The sequence below is a fragment of the Taeniopygia guttata genome, chromosome 5 (assembly GCF_048771995.1).
Source record: "Taeniopygia guttata chromosome 5, bTaeGut7.mat, whole genome shotgun sequence".
Classification (NCBI taxonomy): domain Eukaryota; kingdom Metazoa; phylum Chordata; class Aves; order Passeriformes; family Estrildidae; genus Taeniopygia; species Taeniopygia guttata.
The window spans coordinates 15095656-15112004 of NC_133030.1; the positions used below are offsets into that span (position 1 = coordinate 15095656).

Here is a 16349-nt window from a genome sequence, read left to right on the forward strand (position 1 = left end):
TCTTGTTTTTTTCAGGAGCTGCCTGTCATCTGGCAATGAGTTTGAGAAAGAAGCAGGGGAGCCATAACGGGTGTAATATGGCACATGGCAAGGAACTGAGAACAGAAAGTTTAATAAACACCATGGAAATCTGTAGGAAAACAACTTCTGCGAGTTCTGCTGCCTGTACAGAGATGTGGACTTTGCAGCTTCTCCTCAGTGAGAACAGATGTTAGCTGGAGAGGTGACCATTTTTCCAGATTAAAAAGCAAGCTGTAGTAGTGACTTTATCATGGGACAGAAAATGAGACCACGGAGCAAACAAGGGGCTGAGCTAGAAGGGGAGCCTGGAATTATGGCCAACCTCCCCCAAAGGCACTGCTTTGAGCTGCAGAAGGTGACTGCTGTGCCTGCTGTCACCTACACACAAAGATACACCAGCAGCTTGTAAATTCTGTTTAAAATAGAGGAGTCAGTGAGCTCTACACTCACGAGCATTACTTCAGAAACTTTACTGAAACAGTCTCCAAAGCCTGTGGGCTGTAACCATAAGCAGTGAACAAAATGTGCTGGTTTGACTGAAAACCTGTAATTTGTTAGATTAGCAGTTTGCAGAGATAGAATTTAGCACTAAGTGAGGGTTGCTAACTGAAAAAAAAGAGAAATAGATATTGATTTGTCTAATTATATGCAGGGTTTATTTAAACTGGAGATTAGTCTGCTTTAAAGAAAAGAAGTTGTATTGAGTGAATATGGTGAATATGTACTGAGCACATATTGCATTATGTGCTCAGTGCATTTATTGTTGGAAGCATGATATATTGTTTATTTGGTTTTCAAATGTATAAAAATAAATGCATTTTTGATACCAAATTATCTTATCTTTGAAAAAGTATAGGTGACCTCAGGTTATGTCTGTGTTGCTATCAAAGTAGCATTTGACTTAATGAAGGAGATTTTACATGCCCCACAGTCATTGGTGCTTCTGAGGAGAGTGACAAGGAATTTGATGCTTTCTCTGTGGAAAGTGTGCTGGATCTGCATGACAGAGGGAGATGGAGCCACATCTTTTTGGAAGCCATGCAGGGGTGTTTTCCTTGTGCCACTTGGTCTCCATGAATCCTGGGAAATGAAGTCTGGCAAATGACAGATTCCTGCTGGATTTTTTTCTCTCTATTTTCATTAACCTCTGAATAGATATTATTTTAATTAAAATAATCTTGACAGCACCTATGAAAAAGCTGTGGGGGTTGTAACAGCAATTAGGTGTGTTGTCAAAGATGATAAGCAGCCTGGTATCACAGGAAGGAAATTAACACTCTGACCAATAACGGAACAGAAATCTTAATCCAGTGCTTTTTGCCTCTTAGGAACTCTTCAAAATGGATGGATTTTGGAGAACAGGCAGTTTTAGAACAAGGCAGTAAAGCAATCAGTGCCATAAAACATCTCCAGTTTAAAAGTCAATGTCATACTGGTGTAATAGTGGCTGGTGGCGAGCCAGCAAGAAATGTGATGTTAATTAGACATTAACAGTGCACAGCCTTGATGATTTTCCTATATTTTGGATATCAGAATGATTGGGAATTGTATTCAACATCAGGTGATGGAGCATAACAGTGATCTGTATCAGTGGCAGGGGTCTGTTTGAGTCCTCCATGGCAGGGTGAAGGGCTGGGAATGCTGGCAGCCTTTCCCCGATGTGAGGAACATAAGGTTTGGGAGCCTTCCTTTCTAGGTTGTGTCACCACAAGTCTTTTATTTCTTAGGAGCTGCTCTGAGCACATAATTCACAGGTCTTTTGGTAAATTGCAAACGCCCTAAATTATAGTGTTTTGCTCATCTTTAAAGCACCATTCATCCTCTAGGTGACCTACGTCACACTGGGGCAAGCAGAATTAGAATCAGGCCCTCTGTGCTGGCCCAGGTAGGGAGGCACTGTCCTCTGCCCAGGAGGTGCAGCTGGAGCTGCTGTGGGTGCAAGAACTGGATTGCTCTGCCCAGCACAATCACAGGGGGCTGGAAAGAAAGGCTGCCCAGGAAGGAGCAAGCTGTAAAAACAGCCACAGTTTTACTATGTGAGAGGATGGCAGGGGATTTAACTAAAGGCTGGAGTCAGATGGAATCTTGGAAGAAGAGGACTGGTAATAGTTCATCTGTAGGTTCCAGAGCAGATATGAGCAGGCTTGTAGGGCATGGAATGGATGAAGCTGTGCTTATTCATAAAGTCTGAGGTAAAAATGAGGCTGAAGAAGGTTTGTGGTTTCCTGGGTACCCCTTTGGCTCTTCCTGAGGTAGATGCTTCTCTACACGTCACCAGTGAAGGATTTCCAGGTATCCCATAGAAAAGGAGTAAATGGAGACATTCAGCTCCTATGCCAACAAGAAAAGGGCTGACAAGTTTAATAGAGACAATTCTGCCTTGTCCTTATCCTGCCTTCCCAGATGTAATCCAAGCAGAACTGTTCCTTGGAATTTTGGGCTCATTTTGCCCTTCTTCTGTACCCCTGTGCTCCAGCTTGTGCTCCTCTCCTTCACATTTTCTTGTCCCACTCTCAGCAAACATGAGAATTCAAGCATGTCATGCTCCTGGTTACAAAAACCAGCGCTGTAATGTGCCTGAGATGTTTCAGAGGGAAGCACTTCCTTGTCCTGCTGAAGCTTTAGTAGCCCACTGTCATTTCTAGTAATGTGTGGGTAGCAATCTACAATGTGCACCCATGCACACAGGATTTTCTTTAAACTCCATTTTTCATCCCTAAAACAAAAACAAATCTCTGCAGTTAGTGGAAAGCTGCATCTCAGAAGAGCTGTGATTTGAGGAAGAAGATAATTTGCAAGCTATTAAAGAAAGAGCTTATTTCTTGTTTGCTTTGCAGTTTGAGAAGACTGGATCCTGCTACTCCAGAGACTAATTCAAAATGTAGCATGACAACATTCCTACCCCAAGGACATTTCCACTCTAAGGGGAACGTAAAAAATCCAAGCAAAAAAGTAACATGTAAGTTAAGAACCAGGGAACAGGATGACAACATATGCTTCTTTTCTTCTCTGTTAAAATGTGTATTGTTTGTTCCTTGCAACCCTCCAACTTGCAGTTCTCTCATGTCTTTGAGTGCATGTGGATGAAGGCTTTGACCTGAGGGATGATGGCAGCCAGCATCAGCTCACTTTTTGGACTAAATCAGGAGGGAGATTTCTACAGCTTGAGGAGCAGTGTGGAAGGCAGCCCAGCAGGCTGCAGGGGATGGGGACGCCCAAAGAGTGAGGCTGGGCAGGTCCTGGTGACAGGGACTGAGAGCTGCAAAGCGGAGTAAAAATCAGTGTATAATGGGAACGGGCAGCCATGGAGCACATCAGGGGAGGATGGATGAGAGCAGAATAGCAGCCACTGTGAGAAGCACAATGAAAGTTGGGAGCAGAGGAAGTTGGAGCAGAGAGGAGAAGGCAGCAAGGACAAAAGTTCATCCTCTTCAATGATGACAGAGTTTTGGGGAATTGAACTAAAAGCTTCCCTTCTGAGGGAAGTCTCAGATCTGAAGAGCTCCACAGAGCAGTAATGATGTACACTGAGTTTCAGAGTCAGCTTCCAGTCTGAATGTACAGGGTAAATGGCCATACTTTCTTACTGATAGTATAGGAGCAAAAATTAAATGCAATAGAAACCAAACATAATTTCCAAAGTATTTTCCTACTTCACAAAGGCAGAAGTTTAGGAGGTTTATTTAATAAGACAGCAACAGGCAACTTCTAAGGAAACACCTGTGTTGTGTAAAACCAGTAACATACCAGACCTAACATGGGTGGTAAACCAAAATTTTAGTGCTCTGCATATTACCATCAGATTTTTTTACTAAAATTATTTAATTAAAAAATACCAGCCTACATTTGTTAAAACTGTGTTGGTGTCCCACTACTGACAACAATTCTCTTTTAGAAGAAAAGATTTTTCCAACTTTCTTCCAGTAAACCACATCTGGATTTTTAACTTCATTTAAAGTTTTTAACGTGTTTTTATATCAGACTGTATTGTAATGGAATTGGTATTTATCTCCAGATTTACCCAGTTCCTCCTTTCTGGACTATCTTTTGTTTATCAGGGTCTTTAATTACATTCCTCTACTAGCTGACCACTACAAAAATTGAAATCCTCACCACAAATCTGTAAAAATGTTTCCACTTGCATTGGGAGACAAAAATAGAATAATTCCATGTCTTTTTTGGATGGATGCCTAGCTGAAACTATGCAGGGTTTGACTGACAAGAGGATGTAGTCTTTGCTGAGAGCGCTTTCTTTAAGGTCCTTTTTAGTCTTCAGGAACATTTAAGTAGATGAATGAAGAGAGGATTTATGCTAGTTTCCCTTCATTTTTGTTAACTTTGCCTGCTTTTTTTGTAACTTTTGTCTCCTGCAACAAAATCTTTTCAGCTCTTCAGGCTTGCTGAATATATAATCACAAGCTGGTAAGTAGAAACTTCAGAGAGTTTTGGGTTGAAATGGCACTCTATTCTTTTCTGTACAGCTGTGGTAGAGAAATAAAACCCCTTTGTGCAGATAAGGAAAAAGCAGAATTATTGAAATGCTCAGTGTTTGCCAGGGTTATAACTGTAAAGTGTAGTCTTTCAGTGGTGGATAAATACAGTTAACACATAGCTCAGGCTGGGAATGCAGTGGAGAGACTTTACTTGAGTAAGTTGGGAATTATTTTGCATCTGAGTGAGCTCTACTCACTGTGCTGCACTTCACGTTATCCGTTTCCTGGGGAATGTGGATGGAAGCTTACAAAGCACAGCAGGTAATTGGCTGCTTCAGTAGGAAAAGCAGAAAAAGGATATTTGTTGGTATATACAGAAAGAAAATGAGGACAAATGGTAGTGGCTGTTGGGTGATAGTATCTGTCCATAGAGGTGTCTGTGAGATTAAATCCATACAGGCACTTTGTAAGGGCAGTGAGTGTGTTAAATGTGAAGTTTAAACAGCTGAGCAACTTTTTCTATCAGTGCATTTTGGACTGGAACTTTCATAGACTTTGAAAGTAAGAAAGGAAGTGAATGTGTGTGTGATAACACAGCTTTTTTGAATGATTTCTGTTGTTCAGGGCTTGTGTTTCTGTATCTCAGCATTCCTTTTTGTGTTGTTACTTGATTTTGAATCATACCTTCATTTTATGTGAAGGGTCTTATCTGATGCCTGTGGAAAGTGAACATAGCTCAGCCTTTAGGAACTTTTTCTGTATTTATAAACGTGGCATGGTTTAGAAATGCTGAGGCAAATATTTCCTCTTGGAAAGGGAAAGCTATTACTGGGTTAGGTGCTTTTTCTCAGTTGCACATGTGGCAGTTTCTACAGACAGAGTGAAAAAAGCCTGTAATGGTGTATCTATGGTTTTTGTTTAAAGTGGTCTATGTCCAGGTAGTGAAAAGACATATGTAGGTAGCCAGGTTCCTCCTGAAACAGGGAAATTTAATGGAAACCTTTTTGTTCCCTGCTTTTTCTCTCCTTCCTCTCTTTAAATGCAGTAGCCTTAAAGTCAAGGCTGATAGATACTAGAACAACATCAATTCTAATTTAATTTACATAATAGTGTGTAAAAACCCCCCAGCCTACCTGGGGTTTGATATTCCAGAAACCTATGCCTATGGGTAAATATGAATGATGGATCTCACTGGAGCTGATTGACACAAGAATATAATATTTACTTCAAAAATGTTTGCAGTTTTACGTTGCAGGATTCCAGTTCTTGGACAGTTGGGTTTTAATTTACTTTCTGAAAATCACACCAAGAACCATGTACATTGTGCTGGATGTTGAAATTGTGCTGCATGTGTAGAAAGCGACAAAAATGAAATATTTTATGAATTTGGTAGGTCTACATGGCTGTATATAGGGAGAATACTTGGAAGACTGAAAAATAGATTATGCATTTTTAGCATTTTACTATCTGTAAAAAACAAGGGTTTGTTTCCTTCCTTTTGGTAAAGAGGAAATCCATGTGTTTCTTTGCTTCTTTTATACACCTTTGTACTCTTTGAGGTGGCATTAAATTTTCATCTGTGTCATATGAGGTAAAATGTGTATTAAAGCATTAAGGAAAATGGGGTTAAGACCTGCACTGTCTAATAAAAGAAATTAGTATTTTTTGGCAGTCATCCTTTGGCCTGTGTAATTTTTTTCCAAAGGGCACTGACATTTCTCCTGGCTTCTTTAGGATTGCCATTCTGTGCATGGACATGTTTTTCACCCATTGACCTTTTTTATTTATTTTCTTGAATGCCAAATATTTAATGTGTCATTTCTGGCAGAAAGCTCTGGTGATCAAAGGGGAAACAAAATGGGCTTGAATCAGGTTGCTGGAAAGGCACACATGGGATGGCACAGCCATGGAAAGCTCTTTTTTTTTTTCCTGCAGGAATTGAGTACCAGGCCTCATACCAACTTAATGAACACAGGAGGAAGCACATATTTTCCTGGGCCTGGAAAGCAAATGTGGTCACAGAGTGCAAGGTTTACTAGCAGGATAATCAGCTAGAGTGGCATGAGCGACCGCCTGCCAAACTTCTTTTGCCTCCTGTGTACCTGGACCAATTAACTCCATTCTTCATTCTTCAGTCATCTCCCCAGGTAGCTACCTGCTGGAGCTCACCCTAGGTCAGGGGTGGCTCCGTGTGGTGGAAAAGTCTCTCCTCCAACCCGTGCTTCCAAAGAAAGGCTCAGTATTCTTCTGTTGTCCAGTCTCAAGGCAGTTTATTGCAAGTTATCTAAAAGATTTTCTTCTCGAGCTGCTGCAGTTTGCTCAGCAGCTCAGGCAGAGGCACACACACACCCTGACATCCTCTCTGACTCCTGACTTCTTCTTCTCTCCCCCCACCTAGGGCTGCTGTTATCTTTTATATGGTACATTACGTGTTACATGTTTATAGCTTTTCCCCAATGCCCATTACCTATATTAAATGGTGCCCTTCTACTCTAAACCAATCTGTGAGTGCCAACATCACCAAGAACATGGAGGTAAGAGAAGAAAGAGGGAGGGCAGGGCAGGCCCAAATCCCTCCATCTTAAAACCTCTGACCCCCATGTACAAGACTTAAAGCCCCCTGTACAGCACTCAAATATTCTTCCCTTTACTTCTACTTCTACTCTAATATCTAAACTTTTGTGACTTCTTGCTCTTCCTACAAGGTTGGTAAATTGTTCCATGGTTCAAATCCAAAATCACAGCTGTTTCCAGCTGCCTGCCAGGGTCTCAAATGCTTCTGACCTGTGTCGGAATCTGTGGTATTGATGATTCCGAGATTGTAGAAAGTCTCTGTCTTTCAGCCCCATTGCCAAAGAAGAAGCCATAATTCGTCTGTTCTGGTTTCAAGGTTGTTTATTCTGTTTATCTCTAACATGTTCTGCTGCCCTGCCGCAGGTCTGTCCTGCAGGGCAGCGTGTGGGGCTCTGCCCCCAGTGGGATGTTACAAACATTATATACCAGAAACTACGTGTGCTATATTTACAATAATGTGCCAATATCTGTCACCTACATTGAACAGTGTGCCCCCAGCCTAAACCAACAGAAAAATGCCAACACCACAGTGTAACATGGAGGGCATGAAGAAGGAGAAAAAGGACAAGACACACCCAATTTCCTCCATCTTGTCCCCTCTGAACCCCTAATCTAGAATCCTAAAATTTTACTTTTGCACCCGTGCCACATTAAATTATTACTCATATCAAACACTCAGAGCTTGTAATTCATCCTGTAAGATTGAAAACGCTTTTCCATGAACAGAGATCAGAGACAGTGTCTCTCGGGGCTCTGTCCAGGAGGGTTCCTGACCCCTTGTCAGGGTCCCAGGCCCTCCAGGGCAGCCAGAGGGAAGCCCTGGATTCCCACAGACCTGGACCCGGAACATCCAAAAAATGTCTGAGGGACATTTTGAGTTCTGACAGCTACCTTCTCTTAATGGGCCATAAAATGCACGGCACCAATCCATATGGAAATGTTTTGGGGTGTAGGGGCTGTCTTAGCCTTTGTAGGGGTCTCTGAGAGTGTCGGAGGCCGCAGTGCTGTCCAAAAAGAAATCCAGAGGATACCTGTGCCCTCTTCCTTCTTACTGGAAGAGTCTCTTTGGGTAATGTAGATCATGAGGTGAAGGCTGGATTCGTTGGGGAGAGCAGCGCAGAGGACCCAGTGGAGAAACTTCAGCTAAGCACAAAGAGAAGGACTTCAGGACACCATTGTTCTTATCTCTTAAACAAGATTTCTTCTTTGCTTCTGCCTGCCTCCCTCCCAAGTGGGGATTAACCATAACTTTTCTAATTGGGCTTGTAAATGGATTGTGCCCAGTTACAAGTCCAGCAGCTCAGTTCTTGCCCTGTGCTTTCTGGAATCCAGCCCTCCATCTGCAGAGGTCCATGGGGTGGGAGGTGGCAGGGGGCAGATGGTCTGGTGAAAAGTATTCATTCCACAGACTTCAGATTCCAAAGAAAAAGCCCTAGGAAAGCCTGAACTTCTGCAGGTGAAGGGAAAGCACCTGGTGCTGGGATCCCAGGAGAAGACAAGAAATCCACAGCTTTTGGGTAGGCTCATGCTTGAAAACATTTTAGCAGGCTTGTGATCTTTAAAAGATATTAGAGCTAGCTATTAGTTCATTTGTACCTTCAATGTTCTTTGAGTGTGTGCTCTGTATTATCTGAATATATGCATATATAGTATGCAAGTGGTATTTCATAGAAACTTTTTAGGGATGAGGAATGTATTTGATTATCTATGACTATTCCTTGGGGTCTTCCACAGAGATGTGCTCAATCTCAGGGTATTATCCAGAGCCTCAGAACTGAAACTATTGATTGAAACTGGAGGAGATCACTGAGACTCTGCAAAAATTTAGAGCCAAGCCAAAATTCTCAGATCCTGCCTTCCTTTGCATATTTCTGAGTATCCTTGAAATCCAGTTGCTCTCATGGGGACTGAGAATTGGAAAGATGGATTTCTCACTCATATTTTTCTGGGAAAGTTGAGACATATTGGGATAACACACTTGCTCTCTGCCACTCTAAATTGTCTAGGAAATTCAGACCATTTTGTGAATTTAAACCTGGCCAGCTCTCCTGTCATAAAGGAAAAACCTATAGAATCAAATTTACATCTCAAACATGCTTATTTTTGCACCTTCATCCTCAGTTGGCTCAAGGGACAAAAATCTTGTTTTGGTGGTCCTGAGATTTGTCACATGGAGCTTCACATGAAAACTTCTGATATCAGAATTCCAACTCATCAAAATTGCAATAATTCAGGGTTACTGAGAATTTTTCTTTTTTTCGATCTAAGTGAGACCTGGGACCTAGCTATTTCTAGAGAAAATATGTTGTTTTGATACCTTCACATCCCCAGACTCTCCACCCTGGCAGAGTCCCAATGTAGTCAGTAGAACCACATTAATTTGTCTCTGGCCAGGAAAAGCCCTCATAATTTTAAGTAAGTCATATCCACATGAAATAATAATAAAATCTGTGAACTTGTATCATACAAGAATACCTGGAGAGGAATGAGATTAAAACCAGAGGTGCTGGCACCTGTCAGATTAAGTTAGTGACCTCTCCATGCAACCCCAAACTCACTGACTTCTAGAATTGTTAGGGAAACCCAGAATGGTGGTGGGTCACTGAGAGCGCTGATGATTTTTGTGTTCTTGGTTAGGAAAGAGTTAAAACCAGTTCTGGAAGTGAGTTGAAATATTCAGAGTAAGAGTTTTCCAGAGGAGGCTGTGCTGACTGAGGGTGGACTTTGCATTTTCTCCTGTTCTCCTGCTCCCTTAAATTGTGCAAGGTGAAACAAACCCACTGGCTGTGGGGGCTCCCAGGGAATGGCTCCTAACAAAGTAATTTGATATTGGCCTGTTTCAGGCTTTCTCAAAAAAGGTCAGGCCTGGCTTTGAGCTGGAGTACAGTCCCAGGTGACTGAGAGCTGTCCTGCAGTGCCCATGCCAGGCTGCCAGGCTGTCCAGGTCAGCTCCCTGGGAACAGCACCCACATGCTTGGTGTGACTGAGTGTGCTAGCTGGGACACAGATATGCTCCCCTACTCAGTGCAGTGAAAATCTTTCACTGAAATGTTTCAGTGAAACATTTATTTTTGCATTTATTTCTTTTCACGTTTGCTCTGCTTTAACTTCTGCAGAGCAAACGTGAAAAGAAATAAAAATCCGATCATGGGGGCAGCATGAGCTCTGTCTCCTATTAGGGGTCTGCACACAAGAAGACAGTGTAGCTCATCTGAGGCAGGAATCCTGCCTCTGGCCAGGGTTTAAACCCCATTTCTTTCCATAGCTATGCACCAGCTACACCCTCTCTCATCAACTCTGTGTCTCCCCTTGTGAGGATGAAATCTTCCTTCTCCAGGTTTTGCTGTGGGGAAGCAGCTGCAAGGTCCCAGGGCTGCAGGGAGGTAATTTCCAGGGCTAGACCAAGAGAGGCAAAAACAGGAGTGCTGAACAAACCTTGGCAAAATCTGATCATGCCTTGGCTAAAATCTTTATTCTTCTGGCCTGCTGAAGGTCTGCTGAGGGAGCCAGTGAACTCATGCAGCTCTGCATCCATCTGTGTGTGCCTGCAGCAGGAGTTAAAACTCAGGCAGTGTGGCTGTGTCTGTTGTCTTATTCACTCTAAAATATATCATCCCACGTTAATTATCCTTTTCACATATGTCAGAAGTGATGATTAATAAATGAAGGTATTTCAGGTGTTGCCTTTGGTGCTGTGTCAGTCAGATGGTGACAGGGTGCAAGCTGTGCTCACTGAGCCCTTACTGCAGGTGGAGACTGCACTGGGGTCCTGACTGCAGCACACTGAGCTGGTGACAAGGCATGAAAGCTTACATCCAAAAAGTGTCTTGGAAGCATTTCTCCAAACAAAACCTATTGCAAGTAGCGTGTTTCCAGCCAGCAAGGGTTGCTTTAGTAATAGCTTTCCTGTTAGCTAATTTCTGTCCTTAGGATGAAGTGGCTTCCTTCCTCTCTCCATTTAATTCCTTTGCTGTGTTGACCTTCACCTGTGTGACTCGCTCCCTGAAATCCTCTCGGGAGGATCAGTGTCAGTTCTAATAAGCCAGCTGTCACTTTACACCAAACAGAAAGTAAATGTTCCATTTGTGAAATGGGCCAGGAGAGCCCAGAGGCTTTTTTTACCACCCTCGTTTTTTTTTTTTCCTAGGAGAAAGTGTTTTACTTTGACGTGACTCAAAGTGCATAAAGCGGATTTGAAGCTGCAGATTTAAGTGTCTTGAGTGAAGACTGCCATGTAAGGCTTTTCTTTATTTATCAGCTGTGCTGAAATGTGATCAGAGTTACGGTGCAGGGTCCGGGCACAAAGAGTTTTCTTGTGTTTCCAGCCAGAGGATAAGGGATACGCCGTGCAAGGGACACACTGGGAATTTCTTTCCTTTAGAAAGCTGCACGGGAAGACACAGGAAAAGTAAGATTGTTACACTGAGCTCTTGGCTGCCGATGCAGGGTGCAACACTGCTTCTTGTTGGGAATTTTGCCATTGACTTGATTGAGAGCAGGACAGATTTTCTCTGCCACAGCTGTTTATTTTTTTGCTCCACTGCTACTTGTGCTTTTTGGTGCTGACAAGCACAACCTGTGTCCCTCCATCAGCTTGCACAGGTGGGTTGTATTTACACCACTAAGCATGGAAAGTATCTGAGAGTGGCAGTGAAGAGGAGCACTATATTTCTGTGCCTTTTCCATAATAGCTGAATGCAGCAGCTCGTGGAGCACAGGTTTTAAATGGTGTTGGGCAGATCTGAAATCAGTGCATGTCACTGACTGACCACCGCTGGAGAGCACCTGGAGACAGGAAAAGAAAGCGGCAGCTCCGGCGTGCGAGAGGAAGGCCATGGTTTTGTTCTGTGCACCTGGAGGTTGTGTAAGTATGGCTGCTTCTGGGGATTTGACTCTGTGGTGGGGATTTTGTAGCTGAGAAGAGGGCTGAGTGTGGAGTCACATGAAGATGGTGAAGTGTTACTCCCATGGCTCTGCAGTTAGGCTCTGTGAAGCCAGTCCCTCTTCTCAGGAACGGTGAGGTCACTCAGCTGTGCTCCTTGGGGCAGCTCAGAGCTCAGTATTGTTTGGAGGTACCTCCACAGCATTACAAATATCCCATAGGCTCACCCTCCCTGTGGGCAACCTACCAGGGGCTCTTCAAACTTCTGTCCCTGCTGTTCCTTCGCCAACAGAGGCTAAGGGACAGCAAGATGCTCAGTGCACATTACAGGAGGCTGCCCAAGCTTTACCCTGGAGATGATCCTCTCTCCACCCTGTTGCTTGCCCTCCCCTGGCTGCAGCAGTGGGGAGGGCAACTTGCCTCTCGTTCCTCTGGTCATTTGATTTCTCCTTGCCTCATGATCTGCATAGGCTGGAGACTTATGGCCAAAAATCTTTCTTCATTAGCACACTAATTTACACTCTAAGTGTTTGCAGTAACTGAAATAGATATCTGATTTCAGGATATTTAAATCCAGTTAAGTATCCAGTATACCATCCCTCAGTCTGAGTGAGCTTTGAAACTGTGTATGTATGCCAGATATACACCTGGCTTCTCTGTGTCTTCTCAGGTGTGGGGAAAGGCTTTAGAAAGTTTGAGTCTAGAACCCCATGCTTGACCCTGGGCTCTGCATTAAGCAAACTGCAAAGAGAGGGTTCTGGCTTTCTTTGTTCAGATTTTGTGTTGGATTTTTTCATTGGATGAGTTCCTAAGGCTATGACTTGCAGAGAGTGGTGAATATGATATTTATTAGCAGTTCATTTGTTTTTTATTTTTTTGTCCCCTTTGGTCTACTTCAAACAACTACAAAATATCTAATCTTTAGTTCTCCCCCCCCCTCCCCAAAACTTCTGGCCATAGCAATACTACACCTTGAACAAAGTACCCAGCAGCCATTAAGCCACTCAGCTTTAAATAATTGACTTTCTCAACAAGAGCTGAAGTTTGTGGCCTGTCAAGTGAATGGAACTGGAGCCTACAGAATCATTGTCAGTTCAAGTCATTGCCCGGGGGCAGGCGGGGGAAGGGGTGCTGGGTCATGAGCTAAAAATGTCTATATGTACTAAAAAAAAAGATAGCTTTATTTTCAAGATATCTAGGATTGAATTTATTTTAAATAAAAGCGTGTATATAAGTGTATGACTGTACAAACTTATATATGGAACCAACAACATAGGATTGTGAGATTGTGGAAATAGGATTGTGAAATTGACTGAAAAATGTGCAAACAACAGATATATTTCAGCATGTGCTACTTGGATGTAAACCTAGGAAAACAAAATAGATTATTTTATGGTTAGATCTCATCGTGTAAGAGAAGTAAAGTAATTCCTAGACTTGGTGTAGTTCCTTGCTGTTATAGTTGGAAAATAGGCAATTCACAATTCTAAGCATAGTTTAGACCTTTTATCTTTGATAAAACTTGGATGTAGGAACAGTTGCTAATTAGGAAAGTGAAATGTTTCCTTGTGTAGCTACAGGGCTCAGAAGACAGTTAATTCAGTATGCACTGAGAGTGCTGAAACTGGGCCACTGAACACTTGTTGATGTTTAATCAAATTGTGATTTATGGACTGAGACTTCATTCTGAACTTTATATTACTTAGAGCCTGTCTAAGTGACAGTTTCTTCCCTGGAACAAGAAGCCCATTTTGATGTGATATGGCACATGACATTTTTCATACAGTGAGCCTATCTAATGCAGAACTCTCCCCTATCCCAGATGTAGGGATTTTACTATTTGTAGTCTGCATACATGAATTAATAAAAATATAGCTGTTCTTCTCAGCAACTTGTGATCTAGATGTGGGTTTAAGGCCATATAATCTTGGATGTTAAAAAAACACCTTAGAGGAGCAGATTTAAAACAGCATCCTCAAATTGTCCCATTTAAAACATTCTCCTTGGTTTTGGCTGGAACACCACCTTACTCCCATCGTTTGCATTAGCCTTTCTACAAACCAGTTGTGAAAAAGTTTTCCTGGCCAGGAAAACTCTTTTTCTCTGTTCCATATGTTAAGGATTAACTGGCTTAGTAACATTAGGACTGTATTTCCCTTTCCTAACTGTATTCCTCAAAAAAATGGTGTAGGTAGGAATCCATAGCAATCACTGAATGTGATGGTCCCGAGTGCCCTGCTGCAGAAGCACCACCTGTGCAAAGGAGTCAAGCTCTTGGGAAATGAGTTACCAGAAGAAAAGAAAAAAGAAAACCAAGCCTCAACTGGCTGGACAGTCAACACTGGGTGATTTGGTGTGGAAATCTAAATCACTACTTTTTTAATCTAGGGTCATTTTGAAATTAGTAATGTGTTTGAAGCTGGGATAAATTTTAAATATGCTGCCTGGTTAAGTGTTCTCTAAGTTTTCATTGCTATTTTTTCCCTCTACAAATGGAGAGGCAATTAACTGCCTGTGAAATGCAGGATTTGGAGAGAAAATTGTGATTATGTACTAGATGTGCAAGCCTAGCTCTGCATTTGCAAGCTGCAACTGAACTTGAAATGAATGACTCTTACCACAACTAGGCATGAATATTTGCATTGATTCCCACTTAACAGTTGGTTTTCTGTGCTTTTGAAGGTGGGGTGACTTGTTAATTAATTATTTTTTCTCTGCTCAATTAGAAATAGGTGTGCATATTAGCTGGGTTTATTTTTAGGGAGGAATGGAGTTATGAAAAATGTAGCTTGGTTCATATTTACTGTGTGAGTAGAAAATGTGTTCCCAAGTGTATGTTATGATTAATACAACCAGCACCTGTGAGAACCTGTTTCAGTCAAACAGCAGATGCTGTAAATTCCTAATAATTTGGAGCTATTATTCTTCCTCTGAGTGTATAAATCAGTCCTATCCACCCCTTCCCTCTTTTAAGCTCCTCAGGTCTGCTTTCTTTTTCTGTCTCTAAAATGATCCCCAAGCTCTCTCTCTGTGTGTTGATCCAAAAAAGAGTACAACTTCTCATTGAGAGCTTTGGAACAGCAGAGCTTCTCTCTTGTTGGATCTGTTAATCTCCAGCCAAAGCTGTGATTTGTACAATTATTTTCATGATGGCCCACAGGACCCAACACGTGTTGCAGAAAGGTCAATGCTGAAAGAGGCCTGGGTACTACTCACAAGTCCAACATGATGCAACAGGAAATTGTAGTGCTGGTAAGTGTCTGGTTGTTTTGAAGGGTGGCAATGTGACAAAAATAGAGTCATTGTCTTGGTCTGAGTGTCATGGAGAGGGCTTTGTGCAGCTGGGAAAGCAGAGAGGGGAAATGTAAATTACCAGGACTGCTATCAAGTCCTTTGCTCACCTGTTAGTGTTGCTAATAAAGGATAAAAGTGGCAAAAGAGTTTGGCCACAGTAATGAATGTGCCACTGCTGCATTTTTTTTTAAACAAAAATTCGACAAATACAAAAAATAGGGAGGACAAAGGTGTATCTCTTTCAGTTGGATGATTTGAAGTTCTAAAGCTTCTGGATCCTCCATCATGGTGATGAATAGAAGTCAAACCACTACCTTAATTTTAATGCTGGTTTGAGCATGGTAATAATCAAGGTGAGGTTTGATGAAAATAGAAATGTTCTATTTGTAGCACAGGTCCTTGTCCAAACTAAAAATCAAAGGTGGGAGGCTGCTCTCTGGGTGCTAAGGATTGTGTTCTGTTACTGCACTAATAGATGAGAGAGGAATTTGATTTCTTTATGAAGTAGCTTCAGTCAATTGTCTATAGGGAGCTATTTGAAGACAAAAGATGAAAAAGCAAAAGCAACAGAACAGCAGGACTTCAGAATCCTAACAATTCCTTTCTAAAAATGATCCTTCTCATAAAATGCATAAGGCGAGCACTATTCTTGTGAGTTTATAACTTGCTTTTCAATTATAACTTTTGGTGAGAATCCAGGTGCCCACTGTACAGTGCTCATGAGCAGAGCCAGAGCTCATGGACTACTGCTCTGTTCCATAATCCACTAAAACCCCACATGCACAGGAAAATGACCTGGTGGTCAGGTCATTTTATTATTTATGTATTATCTGTGATCCATATAATGTCATTGGCCTCAAGAATATTTTTTTCTTTGTCATGGTTCCTTGGTGGCTTCCATGGATAAAAGTACCATCTAAATGAGGTGTGCATCTTTCTAGAGTGAGGTTATTTCACCAGCACCTGGTGGCAGATTTGGAGTTATTTCTGTGCAGAAGCTGGCAATCATGCCTCAAGGACAGACAGAAGAATAGTTTGAGATTTAATCAGGTTCCCTATGCCTTGAGTTTCTCTCAATGGTTTCTGCCCTTATGATCCTAATCGGCAGCTCTTACACTTAATAGCTTGAGATAATTTTGGTTTTT

General features: G+C 42.1%; 1 protein-coding gene across 2 annotated transcripts in view; it reads left to right on the forward strand.

Moving 5' to 3' along the window:
* Positions 1 to 3776: 3776 nt before the first annotated feature.
* INSC (INSC spindle orientation adaptor protein) overlaps positions 3777 to 16349 on the forward strand; it is a 129195-nt gene continuing 116622 nt past the window's right edge. For both annotated transcript variants that reach the window (XM_072929654.1, XM_072929655.1), the window contains exon 1: positions 3777 to 4775. The gene's annotated coding sequence lies outside the window, so the exon portion shown is untranslated. The remainder of the gene's footprint in view (positions 4776 to 16349) is intronic.